We start from the raw sequence: 22,676 nt of genomic DNA, 5'->3' as shown, positions 1-22,676 counted from the left end.
CAAATTTCTGATCTTCAGGTCAATTTGGAGAAATTTTGATTTTTCCCACATTTGGCCCAAATTTGAATTTAAAAAAAAATCGTTTGGATGAATATTACTAAAAAAAAAGTAAGGGTAAAGGGCCCTATTATTATCGACCCGTCTTCTTAATTCGACCCCCACCCTAAATCGTCCAATAATGCCAGAACCTTCGTGGAAAAACACTAAAAACAGGAACAATTATTCCTTTTTCACAGAAAAAGCGAATGAGACCAAAATCATCACTGTAGGTAAAGTAAAATGGTGAAAAATTATGAGCAAAAAACGAAAATCATAAAATTTTGTTGTTTTTTAAAATCGCTCCTTTTTGAACATTTTTTAGTGAATCGATTACGTATGTTACGAAAAATGTTCTGAAAAGGTGACATTCTGATGAATAACTACGTTTAATTGGTTTTTGGACACAGAAAGAGGTAATTCTCTCAGATCTCAAAGAACATACGTAATTAAGTATTATGTGGGGCCCTATTTTCGACCCTCTCCTGTTTTGGAAATTTCAAGACTTTGTTTTTTTTTTCTACAGACATGCCGAAAGATGAACCAAAACGTATGAAATGGGCCGAAGTTTCTATGTGGTAAAAACCTTCTAAATATGTACTTTTATATTTTTGTGTCAAGTAATAAATATTCGATTCAACGTCTTCAGACTTTAATTTCGTTTGAGTTTTTTTTTACCAATTTTTAACACATTTTTTGAGGGGGCTGATATTAGGATCACTTTTTTTCAGTACTCAATTTTCATACTTTCCAAAACAAAAAAAACGCAATGGGAATTTCGGGGCTTGGGGTTTTTGGATATAAAACTAGAAAGGATGGGGCTAGCCCTCTACCAACGGTTCGAAATGATCATCTATCAATTCGAAAGGTCAAAAAAAAAGTTGGAAACCAAATTTCTGATCTTTAGGCAAAGTCAATTTAGAGAAATTTTGATTTTTCCCACATTTGGCCCAAATTTGAATTTAAAAAAAAATTTGTTTAGATGAATATTTCTAAAAAAAAAAAAGTACTTCAGTATTTTTCAAAACCTGAGGGGACTCAAATTTCTATCACGTCTGTTTACGATTCTTTCATTGTATGTACTTATACATTTTTTGCAAATTTGTCTCAAATTTCGAAGCAAAATTGATAGTTGAAAATCATTCCACTTTGTGCAGTATTTGACTGGAAAAAAAATCAAAAACCAAAAGTTGGGTAGAGCTAAGGAAATGCTACGTTTTTCGTCATTCGAGAATCTCCAAAAATAGCTCGAACTAGAACACTTTCTACTTATCTATTCTGACAGTGGACTAAACCTTGTGAATTTCTTGCCTCAATTTGGCATATTTGATGATCTTCTCTGTACCCAAATTCCAAACTCCGAATCATTAACATGAATTCTTATACATTATTAATTACTTACTAACCCTTTGAATAGACATTGCGTTCGATAAAATTAGAGCACAATTCATGCGAAGCAGAATGAACCCTTTTAAACTGTCAACGTATCAAATTTACTAACCAATGATTGTTTCTTTAAATGAAGCACCTGAAGCTGAGCGGGCTTTTCAAACCTAATAAAATTTCTCGCCTAAACGAGTAAATTCTCAAACACCTTATACCAAGACCTATAAACACGTATACATACACTTAGTTACGATATACTCATAACACACCCTTATACGAGTATGTACGTTCTTTCCCTAATATGCGGGTAGTTTTCTTTGCCTTTCTATACATTTAGCACCCATATAGGTTTCGTACGTTGACGAGCATCTAAAATTAACTTCCAGAAGTGTTAGGTATAGGTAAACGTAGTCGTACTTATGCTTATGTGTTTCTACTCGTACCTATTTTGGAAGACAAGCAATACAACGATATACAAGTACATCATCAGGATGAGGTGAACGTGCCTCACAAACAGATGTTCGTCACTGATAAGGTTCCCATAAAATGCGTTTTTCTACGTATACAATCATTAATTATGTTAATTTACATATTGCTTACGAGTATGTACGGCGATAGATTCAACGTCACCGCAGATAAAGACTACACACACACGTATCTATCTAGAGGGATGCTGGAGCTGGATGCTACGAATAGATGCCTTTTGAAAAATGAACACACAACGCCGAATGGGGATGCGCTTCGCCTGTCGCCGCGTGAATTGTTTACAATATGTTATTCTCGCGAATTGATTACCGTATTGACGCAATTTACCGTGATGTTTGTCTTGTTTTCAACTGGGGAATTATAATGAATGTGTACGAATATGCATAAGCATCTCTTTGCTGGTGCTTGTACACATATTGACGTATTGTCGAGAGGTTATTGAAACTTGCGACGATGTTTTCATCTAATCTATGAGTACGAATAGCACAAAATATTTGGTAAATTGAAGATCATCTCTATATGGTCTCCCTTCATTCAACTCATCGTAGGATGGTAAAAGAAGAATTGAAATTCAGATTTGAAGTGCTTCATAAAGCAGATAGGTATGGATAAAGATAGATGTGTGTTGAATTGCAAAGTAATGTTAGAAAAGTGTTGCTGTTTACTTACTTGAAATTTAAGTGAAGGTAGAGAATTTCTGTAACAGAAAAAAATAATCAATATTTAAAATGATTTTTATTTGACAAATATATACCTACTTATGTTACTCATTTTAAAAAAGATCTTAAGATTATGTATCTAACATTTAATCAGCAAAAAAATTGGCGGTTTTTGACCAATTCTTTTCAAAAAACGTTGGCACATGGTAGGATAAACGTGGGTATATTTTTCAAAATAGGAAAATATTACTTTGATGAAAATGAGTGAAAGGAATTCGTTTTGATAGGTATACTCGTCTAAACAGAGTTTCAGTTCAGAAAGTCAGCAGAGATTGAGTTGAGGGGTTTTCAAAGTGGTGCTTATAAAGTTTATAACTTCCACCAAAAATTTGAGGAATTATAAATACTCGTTTCATGAAGTCACGTGCTTGAGACATAGTTCCCTCCTCCCTCCCATCACCACTTCAACAACGAATTAACCAGCTTTACAACCACCCATTCTATGTATGACAAAAACCAACCTAAACTTCTTGAACTTCTCTCGAACATTATTTTGTAAACAGTATTTATTTTGGTTGCGCTTCATACGAAGTCAATATGTATTTGAAGATTTATTTTCTCTACAAATAGGAAAAAACACTACGTCGCGATGGTGATGTTTTCTTCGAAGAATTATTTGTTTTAATCTTTCAAAAGAACGTCTGTTGATTACTTTTGCCAGGAACAAGAAGTGTCAAGGGTTAAAAAATTAACTTCTTGCTCAGTCTGCTACATACGAACAGCTATCTTTTAACGAACTTGAAAAACATGCCAACACTCGAATTGGAAACTCGATGTAATAATAAAGTTTAAAATAGGCGAACATTTTTCAAATTGTAGGCTGAAGAAAAGTAAAAGCTCGCGATGGCATATCCGGCCTATAAACCTAGACCCTGACTTCCTATAGAGTTACGAGTTATACAGTTCCGTAGGAGTTGCTGTCTTGGAGGATCCGATACTCGTAATTTACGTCTAATATACGATCACGTAGATATATTACGAGTATTTTGGCCGAATTACTGGTACGTTAGCCCTAAAGGGGGCTTTTGTTCCATGTCGACGCGAAAATGCGGTTACAGTGCGATGGTCGTTAAAGAAAACAAAACGATATTTAATTTCTATTCCGCGTTATACCGGCGAAAAAACAAACCGCCGGAAAATAGTTAATTGTTTAGATTCATAATTGAAGTCATAATAATTTCGTCGTGTACTACAACTACGTTTTGGAACGTGTTAATTGGCGAAATATCGCGCATTTTAATTCTAATTGCGTTTGAATTTATGACGTTGATATTACCCCCGACGACATGGCACAATGCGATGTTACTCGTACTTGCTCCTCGTAAGCGCGAATTTTTTTCATCCCTATTGTAATATTTGCTCGCGGAGCTGGAAAGTGGTTGAGGTTTTGTAGCAAGCTCGCCGCTTGCGAATGAAGGAATAAGGGTGTTTTCAAACGGTTGTTTTTTTATAATTTGCCAAATTGATATACTTACGTGCTATGCGTATGTTTGTTTGTTTTTTAAAAGTGGTATTTTTATAATTTATTTTATTTCTAACTCGTTGTTTCCTTCTCTTTTTTATACTGGTTTCGTGTTGCAAATGGTATACGTTTTGCATGCAAGTAGGTAGGTATACTCGCAGAATCAATTTTTCGTAATTTTTTCATAATTATTTGGACGCATCAAAAACCTGCATAAAGTTTCATGAAAATTTCAAGCTGACAAATCAGTATTGAAAATTTTCCAAAAACCAATTTCAATAAATAATCAACAAAATAAGCTCAACTTTGTGAAGAGATTTACCAAAAGTTACCACATTACCAAATCACCAGTGCTGTCAATCGTCCTAATTTCGGACATCAGATTTTTGATCGATAAAAACAAAATCAAAATGAAAAATGAACAATTTTCTACCAGAAAATGTATAAAAAATATATTCCCGTTTCATTGTTTTCACTTACTTTTTACTAGTTGAAAAGTTGTGTCCAAAATTTAGACATGGTAGCATGCGAAATTAGGGAGTTTGACGGTTCCTATTACCTTTACTAAATATAATATAACCGACCATTACTTGTGATTTACAAATAAATTGCTAGGAATTCACCAAAAAATTATTATTATTTTACTTACAAAAAATTACCAGTAATTTACCAAAAAAAAATCCAGTAATTTACCAGAAAATTGTCAGTAATTTACCAGAAAACTACCAGTAATTTACCAGAAAATTACCAGAAAATTACCAGTAAATTACTAAAAAATTTAACAGAAAATTACCATGAATTTACCAGAAAATTACCATAAATTTACCAGAAAATTACCATAAATTTACCAGTAATTTACCAGAAATGTACCAGAAAATTACCAGTAATTTACCAGAAAATTACCAGTAATTTACCAGAAAATTACCAGTAATTTACCAGAAAATTACCAGTAATTTACCAGAAAATTACCAGTAATTTACCAGAAAATTACCAGTAATTTACCAGAAAATTACCAGTAATTTACCAGAAAATTACCAGTAATTTACCAGAAAATTACCAGTAATTTACCAGAAAATTACCAGTAATTTACCAGAAAATTACCAGTAATTTACCAGAAAATTACCAGTAATTTACCAGAAAATTACCAGTAATTTACCAGAAAATTACCAGTAATTTACCAGAAAATTACCAGTAATTTACCAGAAAATTACCAGTAATTTACCAGAAAATTACCAGAAAATTACCAGTAAATTACCAGAAATTTACCAGAAAATTACCAGAAAATTACCAGTAAATTACCAGAAATTCACCAGAAAATTACTAAAAAATTTACCAGAAAATTACCATGAATGTACCAGAAAATTACCAGTAATTTACCAGAAAATTACCATAAATTTACCAGAAAATTACCATAAATTTACCAGAAAATTACCATAAATTTACCAGAAATTTACCAGAAAGTTACCAGTAATTTACCAGAAAATTACCAGTAATTTACCAGAAAACTGCCATTGATTTATTAATCAGGAATCAGGAAAATGACCAATAAGTAATCAACTAAAAAATTACCAGAAAGTAACCAAAAAAATTAGTAGCAATTCATTAAAAAACTATCGGTAAACATAGAGGAGGTAAAATTTGCAAATTTTGAAAATTGAGATTTCATTTTAAAAAATTTCAACTTTGAACTTATCATTTTTGACGACAATATTTCTCAAAATCCGTTCAATCAAAACTGCAAAAAAAATTTTCTTCAATTTATAGCAATCTCTTGCATTTATGGTCCAAAGTTGGCTATAATTAGGAAAAATTACTGCTGCTGACAAAACGTAAACCCGTTCCTGCAAGCGTCGGGTTAAAAATACATATAAGTTAATATATTTGCATAACCAGTTCGCCGTAAATACAGAAACTTATCAACTGGAACGCAAAGTGAAATTGGATTCTCCGATTTCGGTTGAATTCATCGTTTCACGAATTTCTTTTGATGGTTAATGAAGTGGGTAATCAATATTTCTTTTCAAATGCCCTCTCTCACTCCCTCCACCCCATCGGGAAGCCGCCTGTTTTTCCATTTTTATGATTTCTTGTAAGATTTTCAAACTTTGAAGGCTTATTTCTCAAAATTACTCGTACCTACGTACATACATAGTTAAATTTGGAGCTAATTCGTTCGCAGAGCTTTGACGTCCTTCTCCCCCTCCTCCCACCAAAAAAATATATAAAATGTTGGTGTAAAAATGAACTGATCTTTACAGTCTTCCTTCCCTACCGTTCGCTACAATCTAAACCCCCTATTTTACGGGTGCAATAATCTTGTAATTACTTATAAACACCCACAAAAAACAAAAAAAAAAACATATTTTGTTCTTTCTTTCAGCACATTTTCTGTCGTATTTTCATTCAAAGGTGGGCTGATACGTAAGCATTAAAGTTTTGATTGAAAATATGTATTGAAGATTAGGTATACGAATAGACTAAAATCCAATTTTAGAAACGTTATCGAAGAAATCCTAGAATTGTTTCAAGACAAGTTCACCAATTTCATAATATCACACCATCTAACGCCAACAAGTATCTCGTAAATAAGTTGCGAGTTTATCGACACACTCCGCAACTTGACTGAAAATAAAAATCATGGAGCAAGTAGGTGTATGTATAATGCGGGCAATTCTCAAACCGCGCGAATCAACGTTTTCCTCGCGAAGAATTCCATAAACGAAAATTCATTCACGTATTTTTAGCATTTACGTAACTACACCTTGGCGATGATATTAAAAAAATAAAATAAATAAAAAAGACTATAAGTAAAATTAGAACACAACGCAACGTCGAGGAAGTGAGTCGGTAGGTGTAGGTATGTAGGTATTTCAAAAAACAAAATTCGTTCGAAGTTGGAAAGAAGAAAATTAAAGTAAATAATATCATTTTAAAATATTCAAACGTCAAATTATTCTGTTCAAAAAGATGCAATTATGTGGAATAAAAGTTCTTTTTTTTCAAAAATGAAAAAATAAAAAACCATATAAACGCGGAACGAACTCCGCGATGAGGAAAACGGCTAAGTTGTAAAATTTAAATATTCATTTTCAAGCAACAAATTATTCTATTCAAATGCACTTAAAGCGGTATTTTTTATATCTTTTTATCGCAAAAAGAGGAAGAAAACACCTTTATTTAGATGGTGGAAAAAAAATACAAGATTGAAGCGACATTTTGACGTTCAACTGTCATCTGCCGTAGCTTTTTTGTAAATCTAACACGTGAATTAAGCCAAGATGTTGGAATTTTCTGACATTACGAGATTCCATTAAAAAGGGTGAGAATTTTTATGCTTTGGAAAACGACGAATATGTGCCAAAAATGGCTGAACCTTTTTACGGATGGGTTAATTAAAGGCACGCCAATAAGGAGTTGTCAAAACATGTCACTGATTAGTATTATAAAGTCTGCTAGATACGTTCCCACAATTTCAAATTCTAGTTTTTTTCTCAATTCTTGGGTACCTAGTTTTTTTCTCACCTACGTGAAAGAGTTTTCAAAACCGAACTTAAGAAATCTGTGGGTTTTTTGGCACGCTTTCTTCGAACAATTTAGCTGTATTATTTGATAGAAATTTTGGCGAATAGGTCTAGGTCACGATTATGAAAACCATTGCAAGTTACATTGTGTATTTTGAGCACGTATGTTCTCCAGACTGGGTTATGATTGAGCCGAAACGCGAACACGTACAAAGGGTTAAAATTGAAAATAGAAATTACACTGGTTACACAATGTAAAGAACACATGGTTGTCGCTTTGTGATTGAAAATTAACACGTTTTCATATACCAGAATGTACCTGAACCTACGTATACCTACCTTTAATCTGCAAACGAAGGAATTATTAAAACGGGCCGAGACGAAGAAAATAATATATAAGGCTAAATTCTAATCTAAACTTGTACAATATCTGCGCGTTGTTGGTCCAAAATGACAAAAAAAATTATTAATAGTCGACTGCAGAATGATTAATGTTACAGTAGGTTTAAAGTTCTTGCTGCAAGGTCGTTTTTGAGGCATACATGTTCATTGTACACAAGTGAGTCCTAAACACACGTATTATGTACCCTTAATATTCATTGATTTTGTCAGCCTTATATTTTGGTCGAAATACTTCAAACCACCCACAAATTTCTCTTTTTCTTACGACTTGGTAGAATTTTTCCTCCAAGACTGTAAATTTTTTCGTTCAATAAAGCCTCGAAAGCTGCCAACAAGACCATAAATTTCATCGTCATAAAGGGAATCTTTTTATATGTTGGGTAATTACTCTGAAACCAGCTCAGAGCGCCACTTCGCTGTAATCAGAACGCAGCTTTGGTAACTTTTGTTTATAATTTTACTAAAGCATGAATACTTGCAAAAAAAAATATATATAACTTTCCAAGGTAATTAACAAACTGCGAGAAGTAATTTGCCCGGTAATTTAACGCTATAAAGTGAACGATAAATACGATCTAGTTCACGTGCACCTTATCAAATTGCACACTTTATTATAAAATTGCATAACGAACGTAAATTTAAAATGGGGTATCTAACGTGTTAAATAATGGCAATGTTTAATATCCAAAAAGCTAAATAAAGAATTTTCTAATTTCAGCTTATAATGGGGTGGAATTCTCAATGGATGGAAACGTGCTTGGTGAATTTTCCGCTGAGGAATAATGGAATAAGCGAAATGTTCATTAGCTTTGTAGGTATTTTTTTTGTTGAGAAATTTGTTTAATTTGAGCAATTTTCTCTGCTTTAGGCTCTAAGTTTACTGAAAGTGTAAACAGGTGCATACAAATTATCTGCTTTCTGGTTACTTGATGTAATTTGACTGGAATTGACAATTTTCGATACAAATTTAAACATGAGTATGCATAAAATTATATCAAAGAACAAGACAAGTAAATGCACTGATCCTGGTATTGTTTGATCAATTCAGATCATATGTGATATTATTATGTCAATCCAACTTGCCTAGTTTGATCAAGTCGAATCAAGCATTGAATGACTGCATAAAAGATCAAAAAATTATAATAGAATGACATCCATTTAATTAAGGGCGATCAAAATTATAAATACCTATAATAATTTTTTATCTAATTTGTTCAATTTTCACACTAAGTAAGGTGGATGGACACAAAAATATCACATTTGATCTGAATTGATCAACCTACGATAAGAACAATATGCATCTTACCTTATTGATATTTTCATCAAAATTAATCAACTTTGATCATACTAAATTGAGCATCGAAATTTTCTTCAAAATTATTCAACATTATTAATCACACTATAATTATCAAGATTTTCATCAAAATTGATCATATTTTTTGATCAAATTAAGTAATTATAACAAAATTCTCAACAAAATTGATCAACATTAATGAAACTTCCTACTCATAGTCATATCACAATTTTTTTTTAAATTGATCAACTTTGATCCAACAATTAAGATTTCTGTCGAAATTAATCCGATCAAAATTGATCAACTTTGTTCTAATTATCATGATTTTTATCAAAATTAATCAGCTGTGATCAAATCATTCGGACCATTACACAATTTTCATTAAAATCGATCAGCTTAGATCAGACTACGGATATCAAAATTTTCTTCGATCAATCAACATTGATTTCATTATAGAGTACCTTATCAAGATTTGTTTAGAATTTTCATCAAAATAGCTCAATTTTGATCAAACAATCAAGATTTTTATCGAAATCCAATTGAGATTTTCATCAAAACGGTTCAACTATGATTCATCAAAAAGTCAACTCTTATCAAATCATAGATAAGATAACAATTTTATAATAATCAAGCCAGATTGAAGTTTTCATCAGAATTAGTCAACTTTGATCAAACTACATCAGGATTTTCATCAAAATTGATTAACTTCAAACACGCTATGGGACATGGGTATCAAAATTTTCTTCAAAATTGATCAACGTTCATCACACAATAGGTACCTAGTACCTACCTACATATCACTATTTTCTTCAGAATTTGCATCAAAATTTACCCTTTTTTCAAAAATAAAGTTTACCAAAATTGTCACTAAAATTGAAATAATTAAAATTTTCACCAAAATGATTACCTAATTCAATATTTTCTTAAAATTGATCAACTTTGATCGAACCATATCAAGATTTTTTTTTTGAAAAACTTTGTGGTTTATCAAAGTTGATTAATTTTGAAGAACATTTTAATAGGTACCTACTCGTAATGTAAGTACTGAAGTACTCAAAGTCCATCAATCTTGATGAAAACCTTGATTACTACTAAGTTTGATCAAAATTGATCAATTCTGAAAAAGATTGAAATATGCGTATACCTACTTTGATCAACGTTGATCTGTATTTTGAAGAAGATGTCCTAAATTTTGATAAAAATCCTAAAGTTGTTTGATTAAAGTTGATCAATTTTGATGAAAATTTTAGTTAAGTTGAGTCAAAGTTGATCAATTTTGTTAGAAGCCTTTAATACATGCAGTTTGATCATCATTGATTAATTTTGAAGAAAATTTTGATACCTGAATGTAGTGTGGTCAATCCCGATCAATATGGAAGCAATTTGAATTGTATTTTGATTACTGTGGAATTGTCGATCGATTTTAATGAACATTTTAATAAGATAATTCGATCAAATCTGATCAATTTTGATGAAAATCTTGATATTATAGTCTTATATAGTTGATCATTGATCAATTTCGATGAATAAAAATCTTGATATGGTTCGATCAAAGTTGATCAGTTTTAAGAAAATATTGATTTAAGTAATCATTTTGATTAAAATCTTGATAATTTGTTCAAAATTAATCAATTTTGATCAAACTGCATGTGAAGACTTTTAACAAAATTGATCCCAACTTTGACTCAACTGAACTAAAATTTTCATAAAAATTGATCAACTTTGATCAAACATGTCAATATTTTAATCGACATTCATAAGCTTTGATTTAACTACCGACACTTTGATCAAAATATATTTGGATTTTCCTCAAAATTGATCAACTTTGATCAAGCAACTTTAGGATTTTTATCAAAATTTATCAACGTTGACCAAACTATGAGTAGGTATGGACATCTTCTTCAAAATATAGATCAACGTTGATCAAAGTAGGTAGGTATATCCATATTTCAATTTTTTTTCAGAATTGTTCAACTTTGATCAAACTTTGTAGTAATCAAGGTTTTCATCAAGATTGATGAACTTTGATTACTTCGGTACATTACGAGTACCTAGGTATTAAAATGTTCTTCAAAATTAATCAACTTTGTTAATAAACTACAAAGTTTTTCATCAAAATTGATGACGTCTTGTAAAGCTTAAATCAGAATTTTTACTCAAGTAGATCATCTTTTATCGAACTATAATTATCAAGATTTTTATTAAAATTAATCAACTCTGATCAACATTTTAACCAAAAAAAAAAAAAAAACACACAATTTTAACGAGTCTCGCCTTTAAAAAATGATACTAATCAATTTCGAAATCCACCATTCAATTTCATTAATGGTACAGAGTATTGTCATTCAAAACTACTAAAACCATCTAACTTTGTCCTTATCACTCAACACTGATCACATGAAAAATTCCAAATCCAAACAACCTTGATGATTTTCTACCTGCGAGTACTTTATGCAAAAGCCATGTTAGAAACCTTCAAAATACAAACCAGCCTTTCAACATTTATGCATAAAAAAAAAATAAAAAGCTCAAGTATACACAGGCGTATTATCAACTAAAGAAACCAGAACGTCGGAGCATGTATAAGTCCATTATTCTTTATAACAACGTCAAAAAAACCTCTTTGAAAGTTTCAATGCACACAATGAATTTTCTTCTTTCACTCACTACACAAAAAAATTCTCCAACTATGATCATTATGGGTATATACCTACCTAAATATTTCAAAAAGCAAATACTTTGGAAAAAACCGATAAAATACTGCGCTACTTTACCTCGTCGTGAAGTAAAGAAAAAAAATATTCTATAATACTGTCGACAATCGCCTACCCTACCAAAAAAGACGATCAGGATATAGTTCCAACATTGTCGTCGCTGTTGAAACAACCACCAGCAGCACCGCATGTGGGCGCTCGTGCCTTTCAACAAAATATATAGGCAACTAATTAACCTCTCACGTAATTGTATTGCAAGCCAGAATATTATCTCATCAAGGTAACCCGTGTTAACGTATCAATAGGCAATTATGTCAACATCCGCGTTTTGAATAATGTACCTATAGAAATTCCTTGCAAGTGGACAAATATTCGCCCCAAGATGTAATAAATAGGCGTCTCGGACATACTCGTGTGTTAAATTGAATTGGTTGACTACCTCTCTACCAACCTCATCGTACTGGGTATAGGTACATGAGTAAGTAAAGCTATAGAGAGTAATACGATTCAAATTAGGTTGAAATTTGAACAGTTGACGATACTATTTACCGGAGTAGATGCGCTTTGTCTGTCTAAAAGCTTGGCAGTGTAACGATATATCGGCGAGGAAAGGTTTTATGCAGCCTTTGCCTCGAATTTGATGGTATTATAACGTGTAGTAGGTACTCGACGTTAGTACGTTGTATTGTTGGTATAAATGAGTAAATGGAAGATCTGCGACAGGTGGACATTCCTTTGCTTAGGCACTGATGGATTGGATGTAAAATGTGTCGTAGGATGTTTTCCTTTTTTTTTCTTCGGCTTGTTTTTCTCATCGCCATGAAAAATATCTCAAGTTCACGCGAACATTCTGTAGATGAAATGCGTACGTAGATATAAGACTCGCAAGAAAGAAGAAAAAAAAACATGTTTGGAAATCGAAAATGAACAAACGCTACGACGAATTCTTTCGAAAATTTCTAAGCCGGTCGTAGAAAATAAATTCGGTCTAATAAAACAACGAAAACATTTTTTTTTATAGTCTTTACGACATTGGATGGTAAAAATTGACAATAGAACGGATATGGATATAGGTAGTACGCGTTGCGTAATCGAAATAACCGTCATAAAAACATCCCATATTACAAAATCGACGCGGTAATAATGTAAAAATTAGAATTACCGCCGAAAATCTAGCAGACCAGGAAGAACAAAAGGTGAAACGTACGAATAAATTGCAACTCGCGAGATTTATTTCGATTTTAAAACTATTAAAAGCTGCGTAATAGGTAGGGTAAAAAATCACCCTTTTCTAAATCCATTATCGGTATTTGGTCTACGGTTTGTAACAAATGTTGCCGGCGATATCATTAAAAAAAAGAAGAAAAAACATTTTCTTTTTGAAACCGGAGCTTAGATAAGTTTCGGGCTCAACGAAGGCAAAATAACGGTCGAGGTAAAGTTATTTGGGAAGCTTTTAAACGGTTTTCGTGTTTTAATAAATATTTATTCGGCTACGCGTCGGATTATTTTATAAGGTTTAATCTTTTCAACGACAGTGAACTCGGAGAGGTGGTAATTTTTCAACGTCGTTAGCTCGCTGTTAAAGCGAGCAAAACCGCATCCGATGATAGAATTTTTTAAGCAATCTTGGTTTCCTTTTACCCCTGCCCATCAGAGGTGTCATTGATTAGCACGTTTATGGTATTCTCACAGCAGTGATTCTTGTATCTAATTTTGATTTCCTTTGTAAACCTGTGGGTTCCATTCGTTTTTTTAAATTTTGTTTTTGAGTAGATTATGCTTCAAAATATGAAATAAAAAAACTAGTTGATTGGTAAATAAGTTACAAAATTTTGAAAATTGAAAAAAATTATTTTATTCATTAGTGCAGAAAATTTATTCTTGATCAGTGTCTATTTAATTATTTACCAAAAACTATTTATATTTCGCTTTAAAAGATCATTCTGCCATCTGTGACAAATGCTATAGATGCCTATACAGGATAAAAATAAAACAGAAAAGGATCTACAGTAAACAGAGTACCATAGTTCATTCAACTGGCGTCAAAGTCCTATTATAAAGCCAAAGAGGTCATTCAATTGACATCTGAGATAAATTATTAAATACGTCAGAATCAGAAGGATTTGGTATTTTATTAACGACACTACGTAACACAGACATTTCGGTCTGAGACATGTTCCATGAAGTTGATGATTTTTTAAATCCGATACTACGATAATTTGAGCGAAATTTGTCGTGTGGAAATTACGATGGAACTGGAATAGGTCTTGTTGCGTGGCGATGACAAGATTTTCGAAAATTTATTAACCAAAATAACCGTGGGTAGGTATCGTTGTTTAGTTGGCTAATTTCCTTGTAAACTGTTGTAACGACGGATTCTCTCGTACACAATAGACGGTATTTCGACGTAGGTAGGCAGGGGTTAAAAGGCTCGATTTTTGTAATGTCCCACACGTGGGTATTTTGAATTAAGGGTACCTAACGCGTAACGTTCACGCAATATATTAACATTCGGTTCAAATAATATATAGGTAACTAAGAGAGTTTCTTGGTGACGAAAGAGAAATAGGTATCTATGCCGAAAATGTGGGATTGACCTGGAAAATTGTTACAAAAGTTGCTTAATTTTTAATGCTTCTATCTAAAAAGAACTTAATTAATGAATGGAAAGTATCAAGCTGAGGCAAAAGTTTTTTTATTTTTACGTGTAGGTATATCTTCCTACGGTATCGATTAGGTATTCCTTTTTTTGTGAACGAAAAAATCTTTAGGAAAATTCTTCGGGTCAGTGGAGTGAGTACAATAAGTAGGGTGATGAAACTGCCTTTTTTACTCGGATTTTGGTTCTTGTGCTATTTAGTGCCACGGAATAATGATTTTTGAGTGCACAAGCGGTTTTCCATCGAGACAACTCCGTCCACGTGATTTCCAGGGATTTTAGGCCATCTCCGGCATGCATTTTTTTTAGTCGATTTACTTGAAATTTGGTATTTAAAGGGTAATGAGAATGACTTTGATTTTTTTCAAATTTAATCACCCTAACAAAGGCCTCAAAATCCACTTTGAAAACTTCGAATCAATGTAAAGGGGAGTCCAAAATCTGGAAAAGGGTCCAAAAAATTATTTTCAGATTTTTCAATGTGTTTCCTATACCGCTAATAGTTTTTTCAGAATTTTTCCAGTGGTGCCTGCTGCCCCATGCCCCCAACATTATTTGGAAACACGTTTTTCCTCACTTAAGTGGTCAATTTTGGTTGAAAATTTTTTTCTCGAAATACAATTGTCAAAGACATCGAACTACCCTATCAATCTTCATTTTGACCAAATTCGTCAATTTTTATAGGTACCTATATTTTATGATTTTTATTTGAAAAATTAGATTGCGCCATTTCGGAAACCCATGACATAACACTCCTTCCGGGTGTCCTACTCAGCAGAACTCATATTCTGCAGACCAATATCAACTCGAAATGGGTATATCAATCAATTTCAGAAAAATTAGAAACCTTCAATTTTTTTTCTGAGGTAAGTATTAGGTACTCATTTTCATCAGATATGATTATTTTCCACTATGGAAAAATGTACGGTACTTACTTGCTTAGTAAGTGCTTATCCATAATAAGTAAGAAAGATCGAAAATTTCCATGAATGGACAGTGGACACTTTTCGAATCACTCGAGATTTTTGATTAGAATCATATTTTTAAAACGATTCTTATTGATTCGAATTGCCAAAATGAAGTGACGATTCGTGATTCGAAAATTTCAACGATTCGTGTTCGTGATTCGAGTCATTTTCCCTCTTTCGATATTCTATCTTCAAACTTTTTTTACTCGATAAGAATAGCCTTTTTTGATTACATGTTTGATCTCATTTTTCGATTAAGTAAATTATGATTCAATAAATTTGATGACAGAAAAAACAAAGAGAGGACGATACCAGTGATTTTGATTTTTCAAAAAGGTTGCGATTCGCAAGTCGTGATTTGAAACGAACGATTCGCGATTCGAAAAACTCATATGATTCGTGATTTGAATCATTTCACAAACGATTCTTTACATTGGTGATTCGAAGTGATTCAAATTGTCAAAATTTGCATGTGATTTGTGATTCGAATCAATTTTTATGCAATTTTATCCACTCCTGAAGATTTCTAATTTTGTTGAAATTGAAATACCTATACCTATACGGAGTCTGGATATAAGTTTTAGTCTGTAAGTCACTCAGAAGAGGTGTCAGGGGTTCTAAAAATAGCGCGATCTAATTTTTCAAATAAAAATCATGAAACATAGGTAGAAAAAATAGACGAATTTGGTTCAAATTCAAGTTGATGAAGTAGTTTGGCGTCTTTGAGCATATATTACGAGAAAAAAATCTACCAAAATTGACTACTTCGGACGGGGGAAAACGCTTTTCCAAGGGTACATTTCCCCCTACCCACCCATTTTGAGAGGGGCGGTAAAAAGCACCTGGAAGGATAGTGCTAGGTTAGTGCTGGTTAGTGCACGCATCCCCGACGTTAGTGCACGCCCCCTTCACCCCCATTTTTTAAAAAATATGTGGGGGGGGGGGGGTACAGGGAAACGTGGTACCCCCCCCATTCACGGAAGGGGGTTAAAAACCACCTAGAAGGTTAGTGCTAGGTTAGTGCTGGTTAGTGCACGCATCCTCGACGTTAGTGCACGCCCCCTTCACCCCCATTTTTTAAAAAACATGTGGGGGGGTACAGGGAAACGCGGTACCCACCCATTCACGGAAGGGGGTTAAAAACCACCTAGAAGGTTAGTGCTAGGTTAGTGCTGGATAGTGCACGCATTCCCGACGTTAGTGCACGCCCCCTTCACCCCCATTTTTTAAAAAATATGTGGGGGGTACGGAGAAATGATTTACGAAAAAAGGGGAAGAACGTCGTTGAAATGGTTAAAACCCACATAGTTCGACTCAGTTTCGTTAGTGCTGGTTAGTGCACACACCTACACAATCACTCCTCCCCCCTCCTCTAACTTCCCCTCACCCTCACTATTACACGAAATGTTGGCATCTGGAAAAATGTGTGCTGTGTAAATATCGATGCTTCATTGTCTGTAAAACCACATACTTAGGTATACCATAAATTTCAATCAGTACAGATTCAATTTTGACTTCTTTATTACAGATACCCTATAAGAGGGCTAAAATTATTTTTTCGGCAAAAAGTTCAACTGGGATATTCTGAAACATCACTCAAAAAAAACTTTTCACCTTTCAAGCCGAATCACATTCTCGTACGTACCTATCCTACTCGACAACTCATTTTTTGAAATAAGTTCAAAACTAGATTTTTTACCAGAGACTAAGAGAGAGGAAACATTGAAAAAAAAAGTTCAATTTGGAAAGGTCATGCATCATCCAACCACTAAAAACAGTAGAAAATTAAACAACTTCTTGAAAATCCCATTTCGAGCCAATGGGCAGTGGGCGCGCACCCCCCACCCCCACCCTCCCTTATGGGGCGAATAAATTAACAATATGAGTATCGTTTTCGAATGTAGCTTTTATAGAAGGGTTAAAAATGACTTCATATTATTTGTGGATATACTGAAAGATATCATTCAGAAGACTGAAGAAATATTTTGGAACGCACGTGTGTCCAATGCTTTGGTGATTATTGCCAACTTTGAAAAATTGAAAAAATTCCTTAATTTTTGGCAAATTTTCTCGAATTTTTAAAATCAGAAGCTTTGGCACCGTTTCGTTCCAAAATATTTCCTCGGTTTTGAGAATGATACCTATCCTTCAAAATTTTGCCATCGTTAATGCGAAATATTTGCAAACGACTCCACTGAGTTGTAATTGACGAGAAAATTGTAAAAAAAAATAAAGAAACGTTTAATTTCTGCAAAATGGGTAGGTAGGTAAATTGGTAGGTAGGTAGGTACACATAAAATTGTTTAAAATAAAGGAAAATTTTTTTTATTGAATTTAATTAAGTATAAGCTTAGAGTACCTACTCGTTAATACCTATTTACAATTTTTTTAAATTGTATGTTGAAAAATTTTGTTTTTTTCGTTAAATGTAATAAGATTGCTCAACTTTCTGGTTTTTTTTTTGTTGAATGTAAGCAAACTAATTTCAATAGGATATGACGTTGACTGCAGGTGGTTTCAATAGGGAAATTTCGAGTTTCAGGCATCTAATGGAGGCTCCAGTAAATTTCAAAAAGTCACTGGAGGCTCCAAAATGACTTGAAATCCGCTTGTAATCGACTTCATGAGTAGCGTATTGAGACGAGTTTGCAGAATGAATTTCGGCTTTCCAACTCCATTTGATGATGTTTTGTATGGGAGTTTCAAGTTTCAAAAAATTTTCAACTTCAAACGATTTTTTTCTAGAAAATTTAAAAAACTTTTTATACGACTCAGTTATGTACACATGTTTTTTTTTTATCGAGCTAGGTAATGAAATTCTCTTTCATAACAATCAATAAAATTGGGCAGTGTGGAGAAAGAGTAGTTTAAAAAATAAATTGAGGCAGATTTCAAAGTATTTTTCTGAAGAATTTTAGAAAAATCATCGAATACAGTTAAGGAATGACGTAACGCCTCACGGTGGTCCGAAATGAATAATTAGCGGCCAAAATTCAAAAAATCCTCAGATTATAAAAGCCTCAAAAGTTAAATACGAATAATTATGTAGACGTTTTCTACATTATATTCCACTTCCCTTTCCGTGATTTCAAACACTTTTCCATTATATTGCTTGCTTACAAAAATGATTGAATTTAGGTACCCTAAAATAGTCAAAAAAAAAACTGCTAATTTCAAAATACTGTAAAACATGTCAATTTCAATTTTTTTCAAAACTTTATGGGTTTATATAAAAATATGGACATTTTTGAGTATGAAAATCGTTGATTCCATTTTTTTTTCAAAATATTTTGGTTTCTACCCTGCTCATTACAAAAAAAAAACTAATTTTTTTGCTATTTCTGAGGTAAAACTTCTTATTTAAAAAAAAAAAACAAAAAAAACAAGCTAGACCAGCGGGAAATATCACATTCTTGAGGTACTATGGCATGTAAAGAAAAACACGCTTAAAAAATTTTCTGCCCCAACTTGCCCCATTTTAAAAAATTTCTATGCAAAGTTGCCTAAGTGCTGTTTTTTAAATTTTTTAAAAATATTTTCAAATGCAAATTACAATAAGAATGAATTCTAAAATTGACTTTAGTGACCCAAAAAAAACACATGTATTTCGATACCCATCACGGATTTATCAAAATTTCATATTTTGCATCACCCCCTCCCCCTTTGAGGGCTCATTTTGAGGACAGGGGTAAAATAAACGCCAAAATTGACTTCAGCAACCTAAAAAAAAACTATATTGGAAATTTTACGGATTTTGCTTTAAAATTCGATTTTTGGCCGATCCCTATTTCTTCATTTTGGACCACTGTGGCGCCTCATCGAGAAAAAAATGCCAAGGAATTTCGATCAAATTCTGTGAAGACTATCATTTTGAGTTGAAAGTCGTACAGAAAAATGTTTAGCTCCGGAGATGCGCTTGAAGGGGAGATATGGGTCCTCAAAGAGGGGGAATTTTCAAAAAAAAAAACAACAACGTGTGTTTTCGCTTTAGCCACCCAACCTGTTTTGGTGAAAATAGTCCAGTTCTACAAGGTGGTATTTGAGATTGTTGGTCGACCTAAGCCATTTCCATAAAAATTCGAGGCCATTTTTAGGGTTCTATTAAGTGGTTCAAAATTTACAAATCGCTTATTTTAGGATAAATTCGTGTTTCTAAAAATTTTGTGTCAAACAGGTTGGGCAGGAGCCAAAGCTAAAAACCACGATATTTTAAAAATGCTCCCTCTTTGAGGATCTGGATCCTATAATATCTTCTTTCCAGATGTACCTCTGGAGCTGAAATTTTTTCTTAGAGACTTTCAACTCGAACTAAGGTCTTCGCTGTATTTGATCAAAATCCTCCAACATTTTTTTTCACGATCCATTCTAATAGGTTTAGATTCTTTTATAAGTAGGTAGGTATAGAAAAAAATTAAAACGTTTTTCATTTTCATTCTTTTGTTTTCAAAAATACACGTAAACTCATTTTTTTGATTAGTTTTAAAATTGGTTTTTCTGCATAAACATAGGTAAGTATTTCGTCCTCTTGCATTAAAAAGGTCCTAAAAAAATTCTATGTATTTTTAAATTCTCAAAGTGTTAAGGTATTAATGTGAGATGGAATAGAAAACTTTAGAATTAGTCGAAATACATTCCAATGTCTTTTTTTTTTGGCTGTGACAGCCTCCTCACAAATTTAAAAATCGTCTTACGTCACAGCATCTTTGTCCAATCGGTATAAACAAAATCGACTCGAGTAAACATCTTGTTTAAATTTGGATTATTTGTACCCAACTATACCTACCCACATTGGAACATAAAACGAGATTTGATATTATAAGAGGTAACCGTGCGGTTGGGAATACAAACTGGCCATTTTCTTCGGTAATTTTTTTTTTGGTCCAGGCTCGGTTTAAAAATCCAACACAATGAACCTCTCGACGCAGCGGTAACATCAGGTGAATTTGTTATGGGGGTGTTTTAACCCATTAAAGAGGCGTCACGCATACCTGCGAAAGAATGTATGTGTGGTTGTGTGGTTGACGTAATCCAGCAACAGTAAAAAATTCACAAAAAAAAACTACGGAAATGGAAAAAACGTTCCATTGATGAAATAAAATTTCATCGTGTAAAAAATGCGTGGGAAATTATCACGACTGGACTTTCGTCGTCATCGTCATCATACGTATCAGGAGAGGGAAAAAAATGTTAATTTTTTCTGTAACGAAATGAGACATAAGAGAGAGAGAGACTTAAATACACAGAAACGAATTGAAAAAAGTTGGGTAAAAATTAATCGAGTTCTCACCAAAACTTGGTACAGTTTTCGGTTCGTGAAACGTAGAAATTTTCTCGGTTAAAAAATTAATTAAAATGGAGTCCAAAATAAAAAAAAAAAGTGCGGAATTTGATTATAGACTTGGCGACGTATACTGAGGGATTAGAATGGTGTAATGGAAAGCGAGACGACGAAAGAGGCGAAAAAAAAACTTGAAGAAAAATTTTGTAACACGCGATAAAAAAAGTGAAATTGGCGAAATGCGACTTTCTGTTGCTTCCAAGTCCCAAGGCAATTGGAAAAACGGTCGGGTTTCAGGTTGTCGCGTCGTTTTTGCCAATTCTCCGTACAAACGAACGAATTCACGCGTAGTCTGGCAATACTATAGCAAACGAACGGATAATTTTCATGGCGTAAATTAGACGACGTTTAGGGTTTTTATATTGGATTACCAGATGTACGATGATATTTATTTTCTTCGGGTGCGAGACCGAGAAGCTCGTGCCGACTTACACAGATTTTCGCCTTCGCGTCTCGTCTCGTCTTGTCGTATACGAGTAATTCTTTCGCTGACTTGTGAAAGTTGACCAGATTTTCCAAATTGTTGGCAAAAAGTCGTCGATGCTATTAGTCATATGGATGTTTTACGACTCACGACAAAAACTTTTCAACGTAATGGGACTAAAGTTGAGGCTTTGTTCGTAACTGCCTATCCGTGTAAAAGCAATTAAACTCTTGGAAACTTTGAGGTTTTTTTACTGTTTTTTTTTTTTTTTTTTTTTGTGGTAGGTAATGAAGGTGTAGATACCTTTTTTTTTCTATTTGCTAGATGATGCGTAAAAATACGAACCTTGGTTAACGTAGAATTTTTGGTATATGGTTGTCTTAATCTAGAAATATTTTTCAGCAACGTAGTATACACTTGAAGGATAAATTTTTTCAATTTTTAAAACGTTTTTTAATGTATCTTTAATGTTGCTTTCGATCCACTCGAATTGTTGGAATATCATGACTGGATGGAATAATAACCGTACCTAATAAAAAAAACACACTAAAAATGCTGTAAAGGCAAAATAGCTTGGCCAAATATTTAAAATATTTTTCTCGCATTCAGAATAGGTAGGTACATAAATACAAACATATAGGTATACTTATTTCCCAGCACACGAAAATATTTGAAAAAAAATAATTACAAAAAATAAGCTTGAAAAATTTTCAGAAAATTCCATCAAAAATTTACTCACTTTTTTCGAACGAAGATTTTCAAAAAAAATAAATAAATTATCCTAAAAAAAAATTGAAAAAAATTATTTGAAAAAAAAATTAATAAAAACAACCAAAAGAGGAAAACCACGTGAACTTGAAAATTACGAATTCGTATTTCGTACCGAAAACGAGGTTCGCGAGCGATTGAAATTACGAAGAAAAATCACGTAATGTTTCAACAGGATAACGCGTACTAGGAAAAGCACCGTATGAATGAAACCGTCAAAAGCTTCATCAAATAACAAACAGTTGCGCGCGCACCTTCACTTTAGATACACGTAAAAGCTTCACACAATTCGCCAACTCAACGATAATTACTTTTTTTTTCGATTTGAGGACGAATACATACTCGTATGTACAGCCTATACGAAGGAGAGAAAATACGTAGGATTGGAGATGAAATGATTTGTACGAACATATGTACGAGTGGGAAGGGGGGAGGGTGAGATAGGCAGGGAAAATATAGATACCTATTTGTTCGAGGTGGATTGAAGAGTGTTTAG

At 33.0% G+C, this 22,676-nt stretch overlaps 1 protein-coding gene across 2 annotated transcripts in view; it reads right to left on the bottom strand.

Moving 5' to 3' along the window:
* The window catches only part of LOC135846909 (neuromedin-K receptor-like), a 129,939-nt gene extending 107,549 nt beyond the window's left edge, over positions 1 to 22,390 (bottom strand). Inside the window, exons 1-3 of one of the 2 annotated variants that reach the window (XM_065366271.1) lie at positions 22,152 to 22,390; positions 21,758 to 21,941; positions 2,578 to 2,605 (exon numbers count right to left, since the gene is read on the bottom strand). The gene's annotated coding sequence lies outside the window, so the exon portion shown is untranslated. The remainder of the gene's footprint in view (positions 1 to 2,577; positions 2,606 to 21,757; positions 21,942 to 22,151) is intronic. The other variant, XM_065366270.1, reaches the window with a different exon arrangement.
* Positions 22,391 to 22,676: the final 286 nt, after the last annotated feature.

Source organism: Planococcus citri, chromosome 5, assembly GCF_950023065.1.
Source record: "Planococcus citri chromosome 5, ihPlaCitr1.1, whole genome shotgun sequence".
Taxonomy (NCBI): Eukaryota; Metazoa; Arthropoda; class Insecta; order Hemiptera; family Pseudococcidae; genus Planococcus; species Planococcus citri.
The sequence above is the reverse complement of the archived record's forward strand: the minus strand, read 5'-3'. Positions and strand labels throughout refer to the sequence as shown.